The 21,210-nt window shown below is 40.0% G+C and overlaps 1 long non-coding RNA gene across 1 annotated transcript; it reads left to right on the top strand.

Moving 5' to 3' along the window:
• The first annotated feature begins 6,015 nt into the window (after positions 1–6,015).
• Positions 6,016–20,946, top strand: LOC125485864. The gene is made up of 4 exons (XR_007264583.1): positions 6,016–6,166; positions 9,780–9,925; positions 13,439–13,552; positions 20,364–20,946. It is a non-coding gene; the product is annotated as an uncharacterized LOC125485864 (long non-coding RNA).
• Positions 20,947–21,210: the final 264 nt, after the last annotated feature.

Raw genomic sequence — 21,210 nt, 5'->3', positions numbered from 1 at the left:
ACAATGGTTCTAAGCCCAATACCTTAGTTTCTCAATGAAGAAAATGTGGCCGCACAAGTGGATAATCAATAAGGTATGTTGAACATTGCTGCAAAAATACAGATTATCTTCTCTGTCAGAAAGACCACATAACTCCCGTACACCAAAAGCATGAGCATGTTTATACAGATCTTACTCATAAGAGTAGATAATCTTCACATTTTCTTTTTTGTATGAAGTTTAAATGGTTCTAGTAAAAACCAAACAAAGTGAAAAACTCAGTTTTAACAATTTCAAAAAGTCTAGTTGTAACATAAATATTCTAGATCGCACAAGTTGATCACTACATATGTAAACCAACAGCAAAAGTCATGTGATGCTTTTTATTGTTCAATTCAGAACAGTTCATGAATTTAAATTATATGTTAATGCAACATGGTTTTTTATTTGTAGAATCCTGCCAGTCATATTTCACTCATGTTGGTAAGTTTATTATTCTTATATTTTGCAGAACAAGCAACAGGGCATTTTGCCAAAAGACAATTCACTTTTATGGCACAATTATTTATTTTAATTCTATGTTGCCCCTGATTTTGGCAGAATTTAGTGGAAGTTTCAAATACATGGGTGAGTATAGCATCTTTTATTGAGGACTTCACAGACTGCATTTTAATAATCCACATACCTTCAATTTGCAGTGGGGACAGCAGCATCAGATTTGCAATCGTCTTCAAATTAGATCCATCAGACTTGAGTACATCTTCATAATTGGGATAACATGAATAGTCACTCTTTATGTTTACCTATTATGCACTGTTTTGTCAACATGTTCCTGTGATTTTCTGTGTGTGTGTTTCTGTCCCCCATGGCTGGCTACTCATCAGCTAAGGTGAACAACCTGACCAGGAGAACAAACCAATTTGTTTTATATGGTATTCTCTCACTTTTGATGCCTGGGCAATCTTTAACATGAATGCTGCTACCCTGACTAAGGTCAGTTGATTCATTCAGCACATAATCCACACTGAATATGAAATATTCCTGTTCAGTATGAGACAGTTCCAAGCTACGAAGCTGAGCCAGGAAAAAGATCACCTTAGATTCTAAACAAGATTTTCTGGGGAGCAAACTGGAATGCTATCACCTTCAAATCTTTCACTAGGTTGACATTAACACTCAGACGTGGAGGTGCTGGCTTATTTTCCTGTGAGGGATTTTTGTGGTTTTAATTTGTCTTTCAAAAAACTTCCTGTAGCAAAAGAGATCATTTTTCACCTGAACAAAACAGCAGTTGTCCTCATAACAATTACCTGTCCCAGAAAGAGATGAGCTTCTTTGTGAAGTTCAAGACCGCAGTTCATTGGGAGGACAGGCTTATATAAACGTCGTCATGTCAACAACTGGGCGACAAGAGCTTTAGGGAATATGAGATGAAGTATTATGGTCTACATTCTTCCAAATCTTAGCCTCAGGCAATCTGAAACATTTTTTTTCACTGAAACCTTTTTAGTCTCTCTCAGTATTAAACCTCTCAGCATTTGGTTGAGTTTATACCTGGTAGAGAGCAAGATTGTAAATAATAAATGAAGAAGAAACAGCTTACTTTATGACAAACAACGTTCCTTTTAATGCAATCACTGGTTTTAAAATTGTGGAATGCATCACCAATAAATAATTACCTCTGAAAAACATTCTCCTGTGATAAATAGAATCCATTTGAAGCTCTCCATACGCGAGTTACATGGACAGACATTAAAAATTCTTGCATAGTTCATGTCTTTGCTTTATGGTCCAGTAGTTCTTACTGTTTGATGTAACCGACTACTCCCAAGTGAGTGGCAAACAGTAAATGTAAATTACCACCGTTTAAGAGACAGCTTCGGCAGACACCTCCAACAACTAGCGCGAATAGAGTAGCAAAGAAAATTAGTCATTGTTTGTCACTTAAACATGGATTAAGAAATGGATCTCCTTTACAACTGCAGCATTAAATGCTGATAGCCAACCTATTGTCACAATAGTAAACATTTAAAAAACGAGTAGAGTCAGCCTTAATATAACAAGCTTTTGGTCTAAGAGGGGTCCAATAGCTGCCGTCTTCTCGTGCTCTTTGACTGCAATGTGCTTTTCGAAAAAGATATGCTTCCTAATTCAGTGAGTGTGTAACTGTTTACATGTTGTGAGTGAAAAGGCATTAACAGGTTTCCTTGAGTCTAAAAAAAAGGAGAGTATAACATTTAAAGATAACACAGTGTGGAGCTGGAGGAACACCGCAGGCCAGGCAACATCAGAGGAGCAGGAAAGCTGACGTTTCAGGTTGTGTCTGAAGAAGGGTCCCGACCCGAAATGTCAGCTTTCCTGCTCCTCTGATGCTGCCTGGCCTGCGGTGTTCCTCCAGCTCCACACTGTGTTATCTCTGACTCCAGCATCGGCAGTTCTTACTATCTCAGAGTTTAACATTTATTGTATTTAGCCCAGTCTAAGAAAAAGAATAAAACATGCTGAATTTCACAAGGACACAAATAGATTTCAGAATGGGAGGATAGACTAAGCAGAGTCCAATGAAGTTAATCGGATTTCACACTTGATGAAGGCAGATATAGATGGACTTCTTTTGCAAATTGCATGATGTGCGAGAGAGACAGAGACTGAGACCAAGACCCATACTGAGCATTTACTCCTTCAGCGGTGAATCTGCTCCTCCTCATCTGCAGAAGTGTTTACATCTTGGCTTGTCATGTGACCTTCTCTCTGCAAATCCCCAATCACCCCTAATATGCTTTGGGTACTGTGGATTCGGGGTGCCTGGCTTAGATGTTTGAATTAAGTTTGGACACATTCTTCTCGTCGCTCAAATCCCATTTTCCTTCTTGAGCTTGACGGCAGGCAACACTAATGCCACAATCTCTCTCATGGGTTGGGCAATGAGGTAGGGTTCCAAATCCACTCCAACATATGAACGGGGATTGAACCCCATGCCATTCACTCCAAAACTGATCTTCACTGTCCACCCAGCCACACCCCTGCCCACAAACACACACACCACACACACACACCACACACACACACACACACACATACACATACACACAGTCAACATTGCTGTGGCATCGTAGCCTGGAGCTATGCAAATCGCATGGATAACTTGTAATGTCTCCTGAATGCATTGCCTGTGTTAGTGTAGTTTGGAAGTATTTACAATATTTACAAGTTGATGATTGACCTGTTTGGCTGTGATATGAATGCATTTTTCTTTGCCATCGTGTCCTAGATTGGGAGTTGATAGCAGAACTCCCGACCAGAAGCAGGGAGCAAGATGGAGGCAGAGTAGGACTCTCCAGTCAGAGCTCCTCTGCTTGCCAGTTCCTTTTCATTTTCTTTCTTTTTTTCTCCTCCTTTGTAGTTTTTCTCTTCATCCCCCCCAAACTTTTGACTACTCTGCCCTACCTGGAGAGTGGAGTCGAGGGAGACAGATCGCAGCCGGAGCCCGAGTGGGAGCTGAATGCGTGGGCCAAATCCTGCAGCAGAGTGAGTAGGCCGATTTGCGGGCCAAGTCCTGCAGCAGCAGTGACGGAGCGAGCACGGGCCAATACCTGCAGCAGAGTGAGTAGGCCGATTTGCGGGCCAAGTCCTGCAGCAGCAGTGACGGAGCGAGCACAGGCCAAGTCCTGCAGCAGTGACGGAGCGAGCACAGGCCGAGGCCTGCAGCAGTGACGGAGCGAGCACAGGCCAAATCTTGCAGCAGTGACGGAGCGAGCACAGACCGAATCCTGCAGCGGTGATGGAGCGAGCACAGGCCAAGTCCTGCAGCAGTGACGGAGCGAGCATAGACCGAATTCTGCAGCAGTGACGGAGCGAGCACAGACCGAATCCTGCAGCAGTGACAGAGCGAGCATAGGCCGAATTCTGCAGCAGTGACGGAGCGAGCACAGACCGAATCCTGCAGCAGTGACAGAGCGAGCATAGGCCGAATCCTGCAGCAGTGACGGAGCTAGCACAGGCCGAGACCTGCAGCAGTGACGGAGTTTGCACAGGCCGAGGCCTGCAGCAGTGACGGAGCGAACACAGACCAAGTCCTGCAGCAGTGACGGAGTGAGCACAGGCCGAGGCCTGCAGCAGTGACGGAGTGGGCTGAATCCTGGAGCAAAGATGGAGCAGGCCAGAGCTGGAGCAGTGGCTGAGCCAGTCCTAGACAGGGGTTGGTACGCGGAGGCAGTGTGGCCTTGTGTTCTGGGGCCAGCGGGCACGGACTAATGTTGGAGAGAGACTGGAATTTGAGTACTTATGGTCACTGTTATTATCATTATGGACTCTTTAAACTGTGTAAATGTTGTTAACCTTTTTTTTAAACTCTGTAATGACACTTAAAGTATCTGTACTTAGGGTACTCTTGTACCTAAGATGACGCCAAAAGCTGATATTACAAAATTTTACTGGACTCATTCCAATGCATGAGACAATAAAGGCTATTCACAAGGGCTCCTTCAGAGCCCATTGTCCCAGTGATTATGTCCAATGGTCTGCCTCCACATAGGTGAGGATTCAGGTGATTATTTGGATATCTAATGCATAGGAGATGAAACCCTATTCATAATCCTTCAAGGCAACTGTTCCAGTGAGATTGCAGAGAAAATGGACTCTACTTGATGATCTTAGAAGGTAGAGTAATATAAATATACAGCCATCTTTGACTGTGTTGTCAGATCTATTGTCTCACTACCAGGTACGCCAACATATAGGCCAGCCAAAAATGGTAACTGAAATACTTAGTAGATAACACCATCCACTCTATCCACTTCTCCGAAGAATTCCACAACATCGTCAAGGACACCAGAATAGAAGAGGAAGAGATAATGATATCCTTTGACGTAACAGCACTGTTTACATCCATAAACATCGACCTGGCCAAAGAGACAATTGCCACACTGCTGGACGAATCAGGAAGGCAGACACCCCACAACACCAATAGCACCAACAAGGACAGCACCCTGAAACTGCTGGATCTGTGTCTTACAACCCACTTCACCTTCAACGACTGTATATTCAAACAAATCAACAGAACATCAATGGGATCCCTGATATCAGGACTGAAAGCAGAAGTGGTAAGGCAAAGATTAGAATAGACAGCGCTCCCCCCTATCCAACCCAAACTCTGAGTCCGATATGTAGATGACACCTTCGTGATTATCAAATGCACAAGACTAGAAGAAATCCACCGACACATAAACAGCATCCTCACAGGAATAACATTCACAAAAGAAGAAGAGAACAATAACGGACTACCCTTCCTAGACGTAATGATGGAACATAAGAACAACAGGGGACTCCAGACCAACATATACAGAAAGACCAAGCGTAGGGACCAGATACTTAATTACACCAGCAACCACCCCAACACCCATAAACAGAGCTGCATCAGGACATTACTCAAATGAGCTACAACACACTGCAGCAACCTGGAATTGCGCAAAGCAGAACAGGAGCATTTATATGGAGTTTTTAAAAGGAATGGATGCCCAAAAAGCACAATCTGCTTTTACCTCCATGACAGACCACAACAAGAAGACACAGCACGGTCAGACACACTAGTCAGCCTACCGTACATCAGGGACATATCAGAGATGATCACAAGACGACTCAGACCCCTAGGGATCAGGGTAGCCCACAAACCAACGACCACCCTGCGACAGCTACTGATGAATGTAAAGGATCCCATACCCACAACCAGTAAAACCAACGTAATATACAAAACACCCTGCAATGACTATGAGAAACACTACATAGTTCACACTGGAAGAAAACTGACAATAAGGATACACAAACATCAACTAGCCACCAAGAGACATGACCAATTCTCACTGGTCTCAGTATACATGGACAAAGAAGGACACAAATTTGTCTGGGACAACTCATCCATAATAGCACAAGCCAAACAGAGACATGCCAGGGAATTCCTGGAGGCCCTGGTATTCCAACCAGAACTCCATCAACAAACATAGTGAACTGGACCCGAAATACAAACCACTGAAAAACAAAACCAGAAGTGATGGCAACCATCCCAGCAAACTGAGGTATATAAATAACAAGCGGGAAAGAACACTAAAGCTTCCCTGGAGACACACTGAGGATGTTACCTACTCAAAAACCTTAGGGTGACGAAACGTTTACAATCAAACACACAGGCTTGGTGAGTAAGTCTACAACCTCATCATTAACTGTCATTTCAATTCTCTGGAATGTGGCTTTGGTCTTTTGAAAAATTCAATTACTCTGCAGTGGTTTCCAGCTGGAAAGCTCATCAAGTCACTTTTCAGAAAGCATGGTTTCTCAGCAATGTTTTTGGTGATGTTTTGTGCGTATTTAAGTGGAGAGTGCTATTAATGGATGATACAAAGTTTTCTAGTCTTTTGAGTCCAAGGGGAAATTTTCCTACAGAAGCATATTGAATTGGTGTATCGTAGTGAATAGTAAGAACTTAGTAGTCTTGGAGAGCATGCCTTTAAACAATGTCACCTTTTTTTTTCTTTTATTTTAAGTCATTGAAAGAAAGCCAGGCATGTTTTACACTCTAGCTTACTCAACGTTCTATTTGCTGCATCTAGATGATTAGATGGAGGTAAATACCCCCTCCCTTTCCAGTGTCTAGTGTCAGTGGCTAATATTATAAAATGAGGTGAAATACACATGTAGAATAAAAGCTGTCTCCATTGATGCTCAATGATAAGTTTTAATCCCTAAGATCAAACACTCCTTTTACACACCCATGAATGTTTTGCATTAGATACTATAGCTGTGCTTGTGGCTTCTATAGATGGGATTGCTAAATTAACTGAAAATGGATAATGTCATGCAGTGTGCTTCCTGGTTTATCACTGCTGAAATCTTTTCATTTAAACTTAGAAGCTTCTCGGGTGACATAAAAACAATGTTTGCTCATCCTGTGTGGAACTCAGAGTCGTAAAGACAATCACTGGATCCACAAATAAGATTTGAATATTTTGAATGCGGTCTCCAAAATGGTTTATTTGTACACCTATGTTTTGTGCTTGGAAAGATACAAATTTGGAGAAGATGTTTTCTTTGGGTTGACAGTTTTGAATTAAAATTTACAGTTTCAGGAAAAATGTTTGTCCATTTTTGGCTTAGATAAGAAGAATTTTTTTTCTCAGAGGGTTGTGAAATTTTGGGGAATTCTCTACCCTGAGAGCTTTTGATCCATATTTGTTGATAGATATTTGGGCACTTAGGAAGTCAAGGGATGTTAGGATAGGGTGGAAAGAGCAGTAGAATTTCAGCCATGATTTTGTTGGTGAGAGGAGCAGATTCATTGGGCTGATTGCTCCACTGCTGCCCCTAATACTTATGCTCTTATGCGTTCTCCACTAGACTACAAACCATGCAGTGGGTGAAAAATATTGTGTAAAATATACAACACAATATTAATTCCAAAAACACAATCTTCTTTCTTTCTTTCTTCCTTACTGCAAAGTTTTCTCCATTGAAGACATTGACAACTTTTTCTGGCTTTCAGTTCCACAAATGCAGCTCATCCTCCAGTCCCACACTGGTGTGACATTTTGCAGTTATGTACCTAGGCATAGAGCATAGGCTACTTGCCTGGGAGAAGTTATATGTCATGGACCTCGATATTGTCCCCACTAATTTCTATGTATCTGTCTTTTCAATAGGAGTTAGTTGGTAGCAATTAGGAGTGTGGAACCTTGTGAGTATTTTCCTCACTAACCTGGGTGATTGAATCCATTTGTTGTGCCTTTTTGCATCTCAGCTCATATCAAGTAAATCAATTCAAAACTGGAGATCAAATCTTGTCTCTGTATGTCTCAGCTACTGACAGCTTTAATCAGCCAAGTTGCTCAGGAGCATAGAGCTATTTTTGTCTGTCTTCATTACTGTATAATCTGTTGGTAGATGTAGATAGGATCATGTATTCAAAAGGTTAGACTGAAACAAACTAATGCAAAATGATTCTAGAGTTCTTCCTAACTAAAACAAACTGCTACTTTAGTTATGATAGTGATTGAAAAAGACTAATGTTCCTCTGTTAAATTAGACACTTAGTTTTTCATTTCTCTAATTCACTAAAGAATAATATGTGATCATGCTACTGCTAATAGAGTTAATATGTTTAAAGATTTTTCACCAGAAACATTACTAATGCAGCTGTAAGGTTTTTGCCATTTCCCCTGCCTTTCATTTTCCTGCCCTTTATGGCTGTCCTAAGCAGCTTTTATTCTGTCTCTACCTGTTCTCTTATTCTCTCCCTAAGGCGTGGTGTGACGAAATGTATTCAACAACAATTGCCCAGACCTGTTTAGAGATGATTTACAGCACGTAGCTCCCTGAGTTTTCACTTAAATGAAGTTGCCAGTTGTCAGCCTTAAATCACTTCAATGTGGTTTTATTTTTGCCATTGTGGATAATTAAAGTCTGCCTAGATTTTTGGCAGTTTATGAGGGTACGAGTTACATACCTTCTAACACTGCAGATTTAGATAGGTGAGTCATCGTAAGGTTAAACCCACCTCCAGATGACCTGTTCATATCCTTCTGCTACCAATTAGTTACAGAGAAATAAAACTGTTCCTTTAATAATTTGACAGATACGCCAACCTTCACATTTAGAGATAAAATGTTTCAAGTGAGATTTGTGATGCCCAGCTTGTCCTGAGATGGGGCGATGTTTCTCATGCAGTCTTCACTCTCACCACAGTCATTATGCAAATTCACTTTTGAATTGCACATTCAGAGAGTTGGACATACTCACTACTGCCAGGACCTTCTGCTGGACATCTCTCTATTTAAAGGCCAGCTAAACTCCACTTCAGATGCTGCGCGCTAAGAGCAACCCTTCACACTGTGTTGTTTGAGCCGCTACATTTGGGACATAGCCTAAGACAAAGGGAAGCTCAGTCTCTCCTTCACTACCAGGGACCTGGAGGTGTTGATGGATGGGGTGGTGGAGGTTGTGGGTGGGAGAGGTAGTTCTTTTTCCAGCTGGCTGCCACAGGATGCCACACCAGCAGACCAAGCCATCCTGGGTAGAAATTACTGCCCAGGTTAGTGCTGTGCCCTGAGTGAAGTGGGAAGACCAACAGTGCAGGACGAAGTTGCTCCATGAGGGTTAGTGGCATCATCTTTTCCCTGCTACCTTACCCTCACAACGCCACCACTCCCTCTGACTGTGCAATATCAACAACATGGTTACAAAACCAGGACATGGGCTTGGTACAAAAACAGAAATTGCTGGAAAGGCTCAGCAGGTCTGGCCGCATCTGTGAAGAAAAAAAATCAGAGTTAACGTTTCGGGTCCGGTGACCCTTCCTCAGAACTGGCACTTTGCTACAAGAGATTCCCCCCGCACCCCCACCCCCTCCCCCCGATCTGCCCATTATTGAAAAGAATCAAACCCAGAGTGTTTAAGAATACTCACTATCAAGTGTGGGTGCATGAAATTGCAACAAAACATCTGAGAAGCTTGACACTAAACACCATCAACAGCAATCTCTATATACATTCAGAGAACTTCATTTCGTATCGTGTTTATCTTATTAGTTTTTTTAGCTATTAATTTTAGGGGACTGACAGGATAAGGGGCTGAATGGAATGCTTCTACTCTTATAACTTATGTTCTTAATATAATATTTTTAAAAAATTACTCAATATCATGATGTCACAGGTGAGGTGAATGAATAAATTGCATGCCAGGGAGAGCAATGGGCAACAGACTAATGCAGCTCTGGATGTATGTAATTGTCTCATTTCCACTTGATCATCCCACAGCCAGTCATGGAGCTTTCCATCCACAGCAAGACCCAATAGGAATGACATTCGTGGTGGTTATCAAGGTCCCTCAAGCTCCCTCATCTCTTACATTTGACACATCTTTGTGCATTTAGACTCATTGAGGTAGTCATCAGTTCCAAAAGGTGAGTCATTTGGAAAAGATTGTGAGGCTAAGTCTCACTATATTACCAAGAAATAGATGCCAAGTTCACAGGCCCACCCCATAACCGTTAGCAGAAATGGATAACTATACTGCAGAGAGTTCATGGGCAACTAAACATTTCTGACGAGAGAGCACTAAATAATTGAAAACTGTCAATTCATAACCTCCAAAACATCAGCAAAATGAAACTTATTAGATGTGGTAAATATGCACAATTCAAAAACATGGAAGATACAAATTTTTAATAGATGCAGAGTCATCACGGCTATATAAAATATCCACAATGTGTTTGCTGCACGTGATCAATGTGATTTAGAAACCATATGAGGTCCGTATGAGAGACATAAAATAATGGTATAGAACGGAAAAAGTCATGTAAATGGTGACGTTTCTGAGATAACAGATAAATGAACTCCAGCTCCTGTGTCATCAAAATATTATTTGCATTCTCAAGTTTCAAAACTCTTTTTTGAGGGCTTTTTGAGTTTCCAGCAGAAGTATGAAAGAACTTGATGCTAAGATGTATCAACAGCACCAAACATGTGCAATTTGTCAGCTTTTATTTGGTGTGCAATGAATGTATTACACGCTAATAGTTAGAGACATTAAAAACCCATTTCGAAAGGGGAATGAGCCTATAATTTTCCAGTACAGCTACCAATATGGCACTACACATAGAGTGAAGTCAATTGGCAAAATGTTTCACTATTGATAATCAACACTATTTCTGCGGAAAAACATTAGGCCAAAAGTTGGATTCTGGGAAAAGAAAATCCATGATATTGGGCCCAATTTAGAAATTTGTCAGCTCCAGAATCAATTGAAAGTTCCTGGCAACACTCTTGCACATCTCAATATTTTTACATTTTTGAGCAGCATTGATATGATCCAACAATAGCATTATGATGTAAATACGGCTCGGGATTTTTGTTAAAAGAAAACGAAAATATCCAGGTAATTTTCAACTTCTGGCTGTTCAGTTCTTAGCTCATTGCTGTCAACAACTTGCATATTGCAGTGTTGCAGTGTTCAGCCTATAAAAGGAACAGCAACTGAAATAAAGCTGCTGAATTAGGCAATTTGGGGTTCCTTTTGCAATTTTCAGGTTAAAATGGATGACCATTCACCATGAGCACTCTACTCTGTTATACCAGATGGTGAGTCCTTCTAGGACTGTTGTCACCTCAAAAATACTGTGGCCATCAGCTAACCTATGCTTCATGTTCCCCCCCACATACCATAGAAACATGGGAAATAAGAACATGAGTAGGCCATTTGGCTCTTCGAACCTACTCTGCCATTCAATATGATCATGGCTGATCATCCAACTCAATGTCCTGTTCCTGCTTTCTCCCTTTGATCTCTTTAACCCTAAGAACTGTATCTAACTCCTTCCTGAAAATATTCAATGTTTTGGCCTGAACCATTTTCTGTGGCAGTGAACTCCACAGGCTCACACCCTCTGGGTGAAGATGTTTGTCCTCATTCTCAGTCCTAAATGACCTACCCCATATCCCTGGTGTGTGACTTTTGGTCTTGGACTCCACAGTCATCAGGAACATTCTTCCTGCATTGACCTTGTTTAGTCCCATTAGAATTTCACTGGTTCTATGAGACCCGCCGCATTCTTCTAAACTCCAGTGAACATCGTCCTTCCCTATTTTCTCTTCACACACCAGTTCTGCACCTGCAATTGGGCACCCCATTGATCTTATCAGGCTGACTTTCTGTGATGCCACTAGCATGCCATGCTCACTCCAGCAATGGCGTTTGTCACATAAAGGCCAGCACTCCTATGATAATTGAGCCCAACATACAAAATAATTTGGGTGTTTGGTGTAACTGCTCCACTCCAGTGTTTTTGTTTGGAAGTTGATTTTCCCCTCTACTCCAACCACATTAATCTGTTTTTCCAACTCTGTCACACAACTCCAATCGAATGGATGCCAAGTACTCCATGGAAGTGGCAGTGAACCAGGAATCTCCCATGGCTTTTTTGGAAGGCCCTGCTATAATGTTCCATTTCATTCACCAGACAATATATTTTGAGTTATTCAGAAAGTTCAGGTGGAATACTTTTCACAACATTTACACTGTCTTATACTGAGATTCAGTTCATGTTTTCACCAAGCTAAAACAGCCCATTTAATGTCCTTTGATATTCCTTCTGTATAAAATTTTGGGAGATTCGTTAGGCTTGTGACACCACTCTAAGAGAAATCCTTTAAATTTTAGCTGGCTTTAAACTGAAAATCAGAATTTTTTTTTTGTCATTATGTAAAACTGAAATAAATGCTTGAGTGCAGTTCATGCAGGTGAATCAATATGAAGTTATTAAAAATTGCCGTACAACTGAAACTCCAGTCAAGTAAAGCCAGTAAGAAATTCTAATCGAAAGCCAAAAATAAAGTTGGTCTTTGCCACTTGTATTATAGACAGAAACCTTCTGAGTTAGATCGAAATAAGTGGAAGCTGTGCTTTTAGTGCGACAGCTTGTTTGACATGCAGTGCCATCATAATATAGAAATTTACTGGAGCTGAATATTTGACCCTTCTCAGGTCAATTATTCAATTATTCTACCAATTAATAAAACTAAATCAAAAAATGAAAGCTGATTCACTCCCGTTTTTGGAGAGGTGTTAGTGCATTTAAGGTACAGATCCAATCCTTGGCTTGGATAAATCTCATTGCATGCAAACAATCAATGCACAGAAATCAGACATTCCTACAGTTGTGGCACCATTGCCTAATGACATCATGGAAATGCCACGTGCAGATTTTAGCAGGTGTTACAGACAGTGGGATGCACTGATGATGACACCGAAAACATCCCCAGGCTCCTATTTCATTCATTATCTAGCCAGATACAAATCACAGGATGCATAAAAACGAACTTGTATAATGATTGTGCAATATCATACACAGCCAATGATTGACAGGTTGTTCCAAGCTGCTGGAGACTTTGACCTAAAGGAACACACATTATCTAGTGGTAAGAAACGAAAACCTTTGTTCTTGGGCTGTCTCAATGAGATCACAAAGCCAGTATGTAACTCTATCAGCATATTTCATCTTCCCACCAGCATGAACCACTGTAGATTTAAACTTAGTTTGCAGAAATGGTTTTGCTAATCCTAGTTAAACTCTCTTTTCAAAGAGGACTTTGTTTGCCAAGAGATGTTTTGCACTTTGATAAATGATAATGATGCTGAGGTCAACCATAAGACAACACCGTTTCTCTTCAAATCAAATTATTAGCAACTACTTCAGAACTGTGTATCAATATCAGTGTTAAATATATTATCAATCACTGTACTATTAATGTGCTGCCAGTTTAGAGGGCAATATTAAGAATATTCAATAGTTGAAATCAATCAGAAGGCAAAACCTTTTGCGCATGCTCCATGCAACTCCAATTGATTGTGTGATATATTATAAATGCTCAGTACAAATTTCAAGTCTCATACTTGTAAATGTTCTTTCTGTTGTTAGACTGTGTTGGCTACTCACCAGAACAATCATCTTCCATTCAGGAAGGCAACTTGGTTTTTGCTGCAGAAGTCAACAGTTCCACTCAATGATTGGCTGACCTCAGGCCTAAACAGGGTGAGTAAGGCAGTGTCACTTTTTCCTCTTATGAGTTGGAATGTCTCATTTCCATGCTGTACTCTTAGATGCCTGACAGATAACTGCCAGGAGTCAAAGTAGATCTCACCTCTGCATGAGTAGAAGTTTCCTCTGTGAGCAAAGTTGTCCAGGTCTTTGTAAAGAATAAATTTACAATGTCACTACAAATAGCACCCAGAATAAATCTTCCCTAAATAGACAGCACCTAGAGACAACTAAGTTGTAAAATTATGGGGGAAATTCTGGGGTTAACCAATAATTTTAAGCCCTGATTCCACCTCTTATAGTTTGATATCCTTTCATTCATATAACTGCCAAAAAAACATTCATACACACCTATTTTTATACGTGCTCACAATCCAAATTACTTTTTTTCAAACCTTTCTACCCTATGGGAATTCTTTCAAAATAAACTAGGCGTGCAACCATTTACAGTGCCTATTAGTTTGATTTATTGGCTGTATATAAGAAACTGTAGGAAGTTCACAGTTCTGTGGAAACCTAACCTTATTTGGGTTGTTTATGGTTAATTGCCTAGAGAAATATAGTCACAAAATCGGTAGTCAATTAATCAGTGTACGCAATCTAAACATTAACTAATGAATTGGTTTAGGAAGGTTTAGTTCCAACAATACCTTTGTGATCTTAAACAACTAGTATATAATGAATGGTTTTAATGGGAAGGATTTGACTTAATATAGTATAATTCAAAATAAAAGGTGACCATATAAAGCTGCCAAAATGGATATTTTACGGTCTGCCACACGGATATCTCAGCATGTATTCAACGCATTTTAATAAAACCTTCACCTAGAAAAGAATTGCAATAGACAACCTCAGAATGAGGTCATGCTTGTCATTTCATTTAAACCAGCACAAAGAAATCATTACCATGGCCTCTGATTAAAATGCAGCAGTAACAGCTCAGTTTTCCTAAACTTAGTTATTCTTCTGTCAGAATAGCCACATCAAGACTGTATTTTAATGTCATTGTGGGTCGCTGTTCATAATGCTGAGGGTTAGCAGAAACTAGAATGCTCTTGTACTTGTTAAGCAAGTGACAAAATCATGGATTCCAAGGCCAGGCATAGATTAAAAATATTTCCCTTTTGTTACCTTGAGAGTGCAGTTAACTGTGAATTTCAACTTGCCAGGTATATTTTATATGATAACTTATTTCCCTCACATTCACATTCTCCTGCAGCTAGCAAGCAAAGGGTGTGCATGGAGTTAGAATCTGTTCCAACCTCAAGCCACATCTGATTCTACTGCTAACGTCTTGGAAAGTCAGAGAGGTCATCAGTCCAGGCAGTGATTGAAAGTTTAGGGTCTGATGGCACTAATTTGATGCTACTCTAACTAAAATGCTCAGCAAATCTAAATGTAGCATCATTATTTTGGGGAGTTTTGTCGTGCTTCAGAAGGAAATAAGCTTATGATGTAATGTTTACAATTGAAATGCCAGTCATATAGTTCTAGGTTAGCAGTCAGTAGACAGCCTGGTTGTAAATCATTCTTGAATGCTGTTGATATTTAAAAAGCCCTTGACAGTGTGTTCTTTTAGTTTATGTAGTCAAACTCAGTAGTTTGCCATTTCAGATAATTCCATCCTCATTTCATACTTAAAGAGTTGTCTAGCCCAAAGTTCCCTATTAACTTCGCTGATGTGCAATCATTCAACAGTCACTATGTAGGGAACGACAGGCTGCGCACATGTAATGTTACCTTTAAGATATAGACCTGTGTGGCTGTGCATCAATCTTAAAGGGCCGATGAAGGTCAACAAGCCGGCTGTGTATAGCAAACAGAAGTAAAAAGGGACATTAGTCTGGCCTCTTGAAGATTGAGAAGAGAGTTTATTGGTCATGATTTACAGTTGTACAACATAAATTGTGTGTCATCTATGACTCAGCTTACTGGAAATTGAAGGAAATTCCCATTTCTCTAATAATCTGAAAGTTCAGAAGGTTAACTCATTTTCTTAACAATCAATATACAAGGTATCTTAATGGCTCTGTTGGTAAAGTTATAAATCTACAGTACAGTTCAGCTGTACAGAACAGAAGCTGCCAGATTTGGGGGAGAAATTCAGTCGCAATGTAGATTGGCTTTGATTCCCAGAGGAAATGGTAGTTTAGTGCACTGTTCTTCACAGATAGGTTGGAAATCATTGAGGAAGACACAAAAGGAACGGCTCATGGTGATCCCACTGAATTGAAGTAAGTCTGTATAGTGTTGTGAACAAATTATTCCTCCCAGATTTCTTGTCTAGATTAAGTAAGCTGATCGCAGTGAAAAGACAGTGGAGGTACTGCAATTTCCTCAGGCCCTTCAGACAAGGGCTAGTTTAGGGAACTATCTTCCAGCATTCTCATGCCTGGTCACTATCCTGTTACCCATCGTGAAAGTGCACCTTGGTGCCAAGTCAAAACAGAATCAAGCTCAACCTTATTAGTTGCCATTAACAAATACCTTTTTGCCACTGATTGACTGGACTGACATATAAAGAATGGCTATTTGGGCCTTGCACTGGAGGACAGCCAGTATCTTTGGAATTGTATCTCAGGGTGAGACAACATCTTCAGAATAGGAGCACAGGAAAGATTATCACATTGTACATTTTCTATTAGTGCTGATAAGTAGTTTTCAGATTTTCCGTGTGAGCTCAAAATGCAAAGCGGCGCCTGTGAGTTTCTTTAAAAATGCGTTCGTTTTTTAGGTCCTTTTTTGTGAGCACCCGCTAATAATTTCCTACAAGTCTGAAATACAGCTGAAGAAGGAAACCCAAACAAAAGGGCTACTGCAACTTGGAAGTGTTTTCTGAGTTTTTCACTTGGAAAACCTCCAAGAGCAGTTGGCTATGGACAAGCAGACAAAGAACCCGGAAGCCAATTTTACAGTGGTTTTCTTTCATGTGCTTTTGTCGACTGCATTGAATGATAAAAACAACAACAATTTCAGCTTTTAATCTGTTCCAGTCTGCACCACAACCTTCTCACAAAGTTCCCAGTGCGTTTTTACGATAATAATCAGAAATGATTGCAAAAACATGGACAACTGCTACAGCGAGGAAGGTTGCCATTCTCAAAGCACATAAAAGCATTTTGTGAAAATAAAAGGTGCAATTTGTAACAATGATTTATGGGGACACATATTTGTGAGTTTGGGGAGTTTTTACAATGTTTTGTGGGACTAATGCCTTCCATTGTATGATTATGTGTTAAACCCAGACTCTAAAGTTAAACTCCTTACTATTTAGAACACTTTAGAAGTTAATTGCACTGTATTAATGGTATTCTCACTTGTATATTCATTAAAGTGTAAATGCTGACACTGCCTGTCGTTGATAATTGCCCTTAATATTTGCTATATTAACTTGCCAAAATAACAGCAGGAAACAGTTATTAAAAACATCCCCACATTTAATTCTGGAAACACTACTTCCTGTAGAAACTGACTAGAAACAAGGCTCATTGCTTTTAACATACACCACATGATAGGGCCAATGATATGCTATAATCATGTTCTAGCCTTGGAAAATCTCTTTGCCTTTCCCCCACTACCTGTGTGCTTATATTCAGAAAAATCTTGATGCCTCATTCCATAGTTCATTTGCATTCAATGGCTGAGAAAAGGAAGGTTTGTCCTGAGTTGGGTGATATCAGTGGAAGAGCAATTTGGTGTTCTAAGCTATTTCTCCCATTTCTCTGAGCAGCAACCAAGAATTCAAACTCCTGATGACTTTCCAAGGACGTGCGCAGAGAGAAATCGAATGAGATAGGTTTGGGCTCACCTGTGATGTTATCTGGTGTAAAGTATTCTGAAGAGTCTCTGTCATGGCTCACAGACAAATAGTGGGTGATATACTTGAGGGCTACTGTTCCCATAAGAGCAGGACTAAATCCTATGGACCCTCAAGCTCGCTCTGACATTAAAGACAACTGTGGCTGTTTGGCTGTTTATCCCCTTTAACTCCATCCACCTGCACATTACTGATATCTCTTTATTCTTGGAGAGGTAAAAAATCCAATTAACTCAGTCATAAATATTTTCAACAAAGGAGCCACAAGAACTTTTAGGGGGAGAGAATCCCAAAGATTTGCAATCCTTTGACTGAAAAAATTCTTTCGCATCCCATTCCTAGGTGTTCGAACCATTATCTTGAGGCTTAATGTGTTCTAGGTTCCCTGCCAGACCAAACAATCAGCACTTTCAGAGGCTCCTGTGGTACAGTGGTACAGTCTCTGTCTCTGAGCCACAAGACTTGAGTTCAAGCCCCATCTACACCAGAGGTGTTTCATAACATCTCTGAATAGCTTGTTTAAAGAAATCTAACAATCAACACTCTTTTAAGTAATTAATATCGACTGTAAATTACTGAGGCCCGAATACTGATCTTGCAGCTTTCTGATCGTCTCAATTGCCAATGCCCAGCTTACTCTTTCTACTTCTGTCCATTAACATATTTGTAGCTTTCCAATCAACCTGTTCAGAGATTGTATACCAAACTCTGGAGCAAGTGGGACATGACCTTCAGTCCTCTGGCTCAGAGGTAGGGACACTACCGCTCATCACAAGAACTTCCTGTAAAACAAATCTCTATCCATGCCAATATATTATCTGACTCCATGAGTCCTTATCATGCTTCCAACCTTTTATATAACTCTTTATTCAATGTGTTTCATCAATATTAGTATACCTTTACCTACACTACTTGTTGTGTCCTCAAAAAACGTAAAAATAAATTTGTTAAACATAACTTTTCTCTCATCAAACCATACTATGATTTTCCAATGCAATATTTAGACATACATAATAATTGATGCTGGTATTTTCCTGACAACACATGTCAGGCTAACTGGCCTATAGCTCCCAGTTTTCTCTCTCCTGATTTTCTTGAACAGCAGTGTTACATTTGCTAACTTTAAGTCAGTGGGGATCTCTCTAGAATCTGGCGAATTGTGAAATATCAAACCAGCTCATTCATTATCTCTACATCAACCTCATTTAAAATCTTACAATGTAGTCTATCAAGTCCTGAACATTTGTCAGATTTTAATCCCTTAATTTACTTCAGTGCATTTCCTGTGTTGATATTCATGGCCTTATGTTTGTCACTCTTTTTAGTCCCTTGATTATTCTCTATTTCTTCTATACAGTTATGTGTTTTCTACGGCCAAAATATTTGTTCAATGACTCTTCCATTTTCCCTTGACAATGTCTTCACTGCTTCTAAAGGTTCTTGACTCTTTCGTGAAGATGCTTGGCTAGTTTATCCTCATCTTCCACATTTTTCCTTCATATCAACTTCTTGGTGGCTCTTTCCTGGTTTCAAAGACACTCCCAACCCTCAGACATACTACTCTCAATATTATAAGCCTCTTCCTTCAATATCCTTCCAAGAACCTCCACCACCAACAACGACCACCACCACCACCGCGCCTCCCCCACCCCGACTTCAATCTTCAACTAATTCAACTTAACTGTGCAATATTAAGAAACTGTTGCAGGCACTGGATACTGCAAAGGTTATAGCTCCCAATAACATTCTGGCAAAGTATCTAAGACTTGTCATCCAGAACTAGTCATCAACGTTCAGCACAATTTTCAACTCCTCAGATACTGGAGTCCAGTCAATGACCATCTCCAAGAAGAGGAAATCTAACCATTGCCCTCAACACTCAGTAGAATTATCATTGCTAAACATCCTACAATCAAAATCTTAGGTTTTACCATGTAGCAGAAACTGAATTGGACCAGCCATATAAATACTTTGGCTACAAGAACAGCTCAAAGACCAAGAATTCTGTAACTCTCCTCTTGTCTCTCTAGTGCTTTTCCACCATCTAAATGGCACAAGTCAGCTCCCTGGATGAGCGTAGCTCCAACTGCGCTCAAAAAGCCAGACACCATCCAGGATAAAGTAGTCTGTTTGATTGGCAACCCACCCATCACCCTTAATATTCATTCCCTTCACCATTGATGCATGATGGCAGCAATGTGTACCACTTTCAAGATCCACTGCAGTAACTCTCAAGGACTCCTCCAAAAGCATCTTTCAAACTGCCTGGAAGTAAAATGGTATTAGAGATATTAGGGATGTGCAACAAATGCTGGCCTAGCCAGTGACACCCACATCCTATGAATGAATAAATAAAAGAAATACTGTCTTTAACATCCTTAGTAAATCATGGATACATTTTTTTGTACTGGTTTTTGGTTTTCACTGCAAAGAATTATTGTTGAACATTTTGAATTGCTTATTTAAATGTTTCCCGTTATTTATTGCCATATCTTTTCATCTATTTACTCAATCAAGAATGGACAGAACTCCTATCCTACCTACCTTGGTTTTGTTTAAGTTTAGGATTCTTGTTTGGGACTAGAGGAGGTTGCGTACAAACTTAGTGTGGAATTCAATTGTGTTGTGATCATTTTTCTGACCAAGTCTTTTATTTTGAGCTTTTGAATTAATTCTGACTAATTGCACAATACTAGATCTAAAATAAAATCATCCTTCATCAGTTCCATAATGTATTATTCCAGGAACGGGTCACAAAGGTATCCATAAACTCATCTGCCAAGACACATTTGCCAGTTTGTTTGGAGTAATTTACTCGAGGATTAAAGGCCTCCATAATTATTACATTGCCTTTGTTAAGAGTTCCAACTATGACTTAATGTTGTATCCATTTGTTTAACTATTGTTAGGATGCTTGTAGACTACTCCCAAAAGTATTAACTAAGCTTTATTATTCCTAATCTCCACCTCCTGATCTTCTGAACCAAGATTCTTTCACACTGCTGCCAATGGAACTGCCAAAGCCCAACAATGAATGAAGGCCTTCACCACCACAAGGATAAAGAGAACCATAATTCAGGATAGGAGAAAGTAAACCTGATATGATCAGTAGTATGGACATGATATTGGCTCTGTGGTCTCACGTTAAAGGTAAATCCTTTTACATTTAAGTAGCTTAGCAATTAAAATCCTGGATTCACATTTCTTTGAAGGCTGCTCTGATGATTTATTCATAAATGCAGTTATTTTTGCCAGTTCTGTGCAGATCTGATGGGAGAGATCATCCGTGAAAAGATTGGCACTTGACAACTTTGTACACTAAGGAAAATATTATTTTCCACAGCGTGGTATCATTAAAATCAAAAGTAGAATTCTGGCTGTTAACTCCCTCTTCTTTCTGATGAAATATGATGCACCAAGACTAACAACTATAATAAGAAAAGAAATGTGGTAAAATATCAGCATAATCCCATTTCTTTTCGGTTGTTAAACTCCACACATGCTTCCCCACTGTACATTAACAAGTCATAGTCTTCCACTACTATCTAGCATGACCACCCCCCTGCCCCCCTCCCCATGAGCTGGAATTGTATTCCATTGGTGCTTGTCACCCTAATGTGAATTTCATATTTAATTGGGCTTTGTCAAATTCATGCATTGTCAAATGAAAGACTGGTTCCTCTGTCCTGTCTTGCTACAAATATAGTTGCCTTTGAAGCATTTCAGAGTCTTGAGTGCTTGGCCTTTCTAAATGAACAAAGTGAAAATACTCATAACTCATAATCCCTATGGTGTGGAAACAGGCCCTTCAGCCCAACAAATCCACACTGACCCT

The sequence above is a fragment of the Rhincodon typus genome, chromosome 23, assembly GCF_021869965.1.
Source record: "Rhincodon typus isolate 14 chromosome 23, sRhiTyp1.1, whole genome shotgun sequence".
NCBI lineage: Eukaryota > Metazoa > Chordata > Chondrichthyes > Orectolobiformes > Rhincodontidae > Rhincodon > Rhincodon typus.
This window is presented reverse-complemented; position numbering and strand designations above follow the sequence as displayed.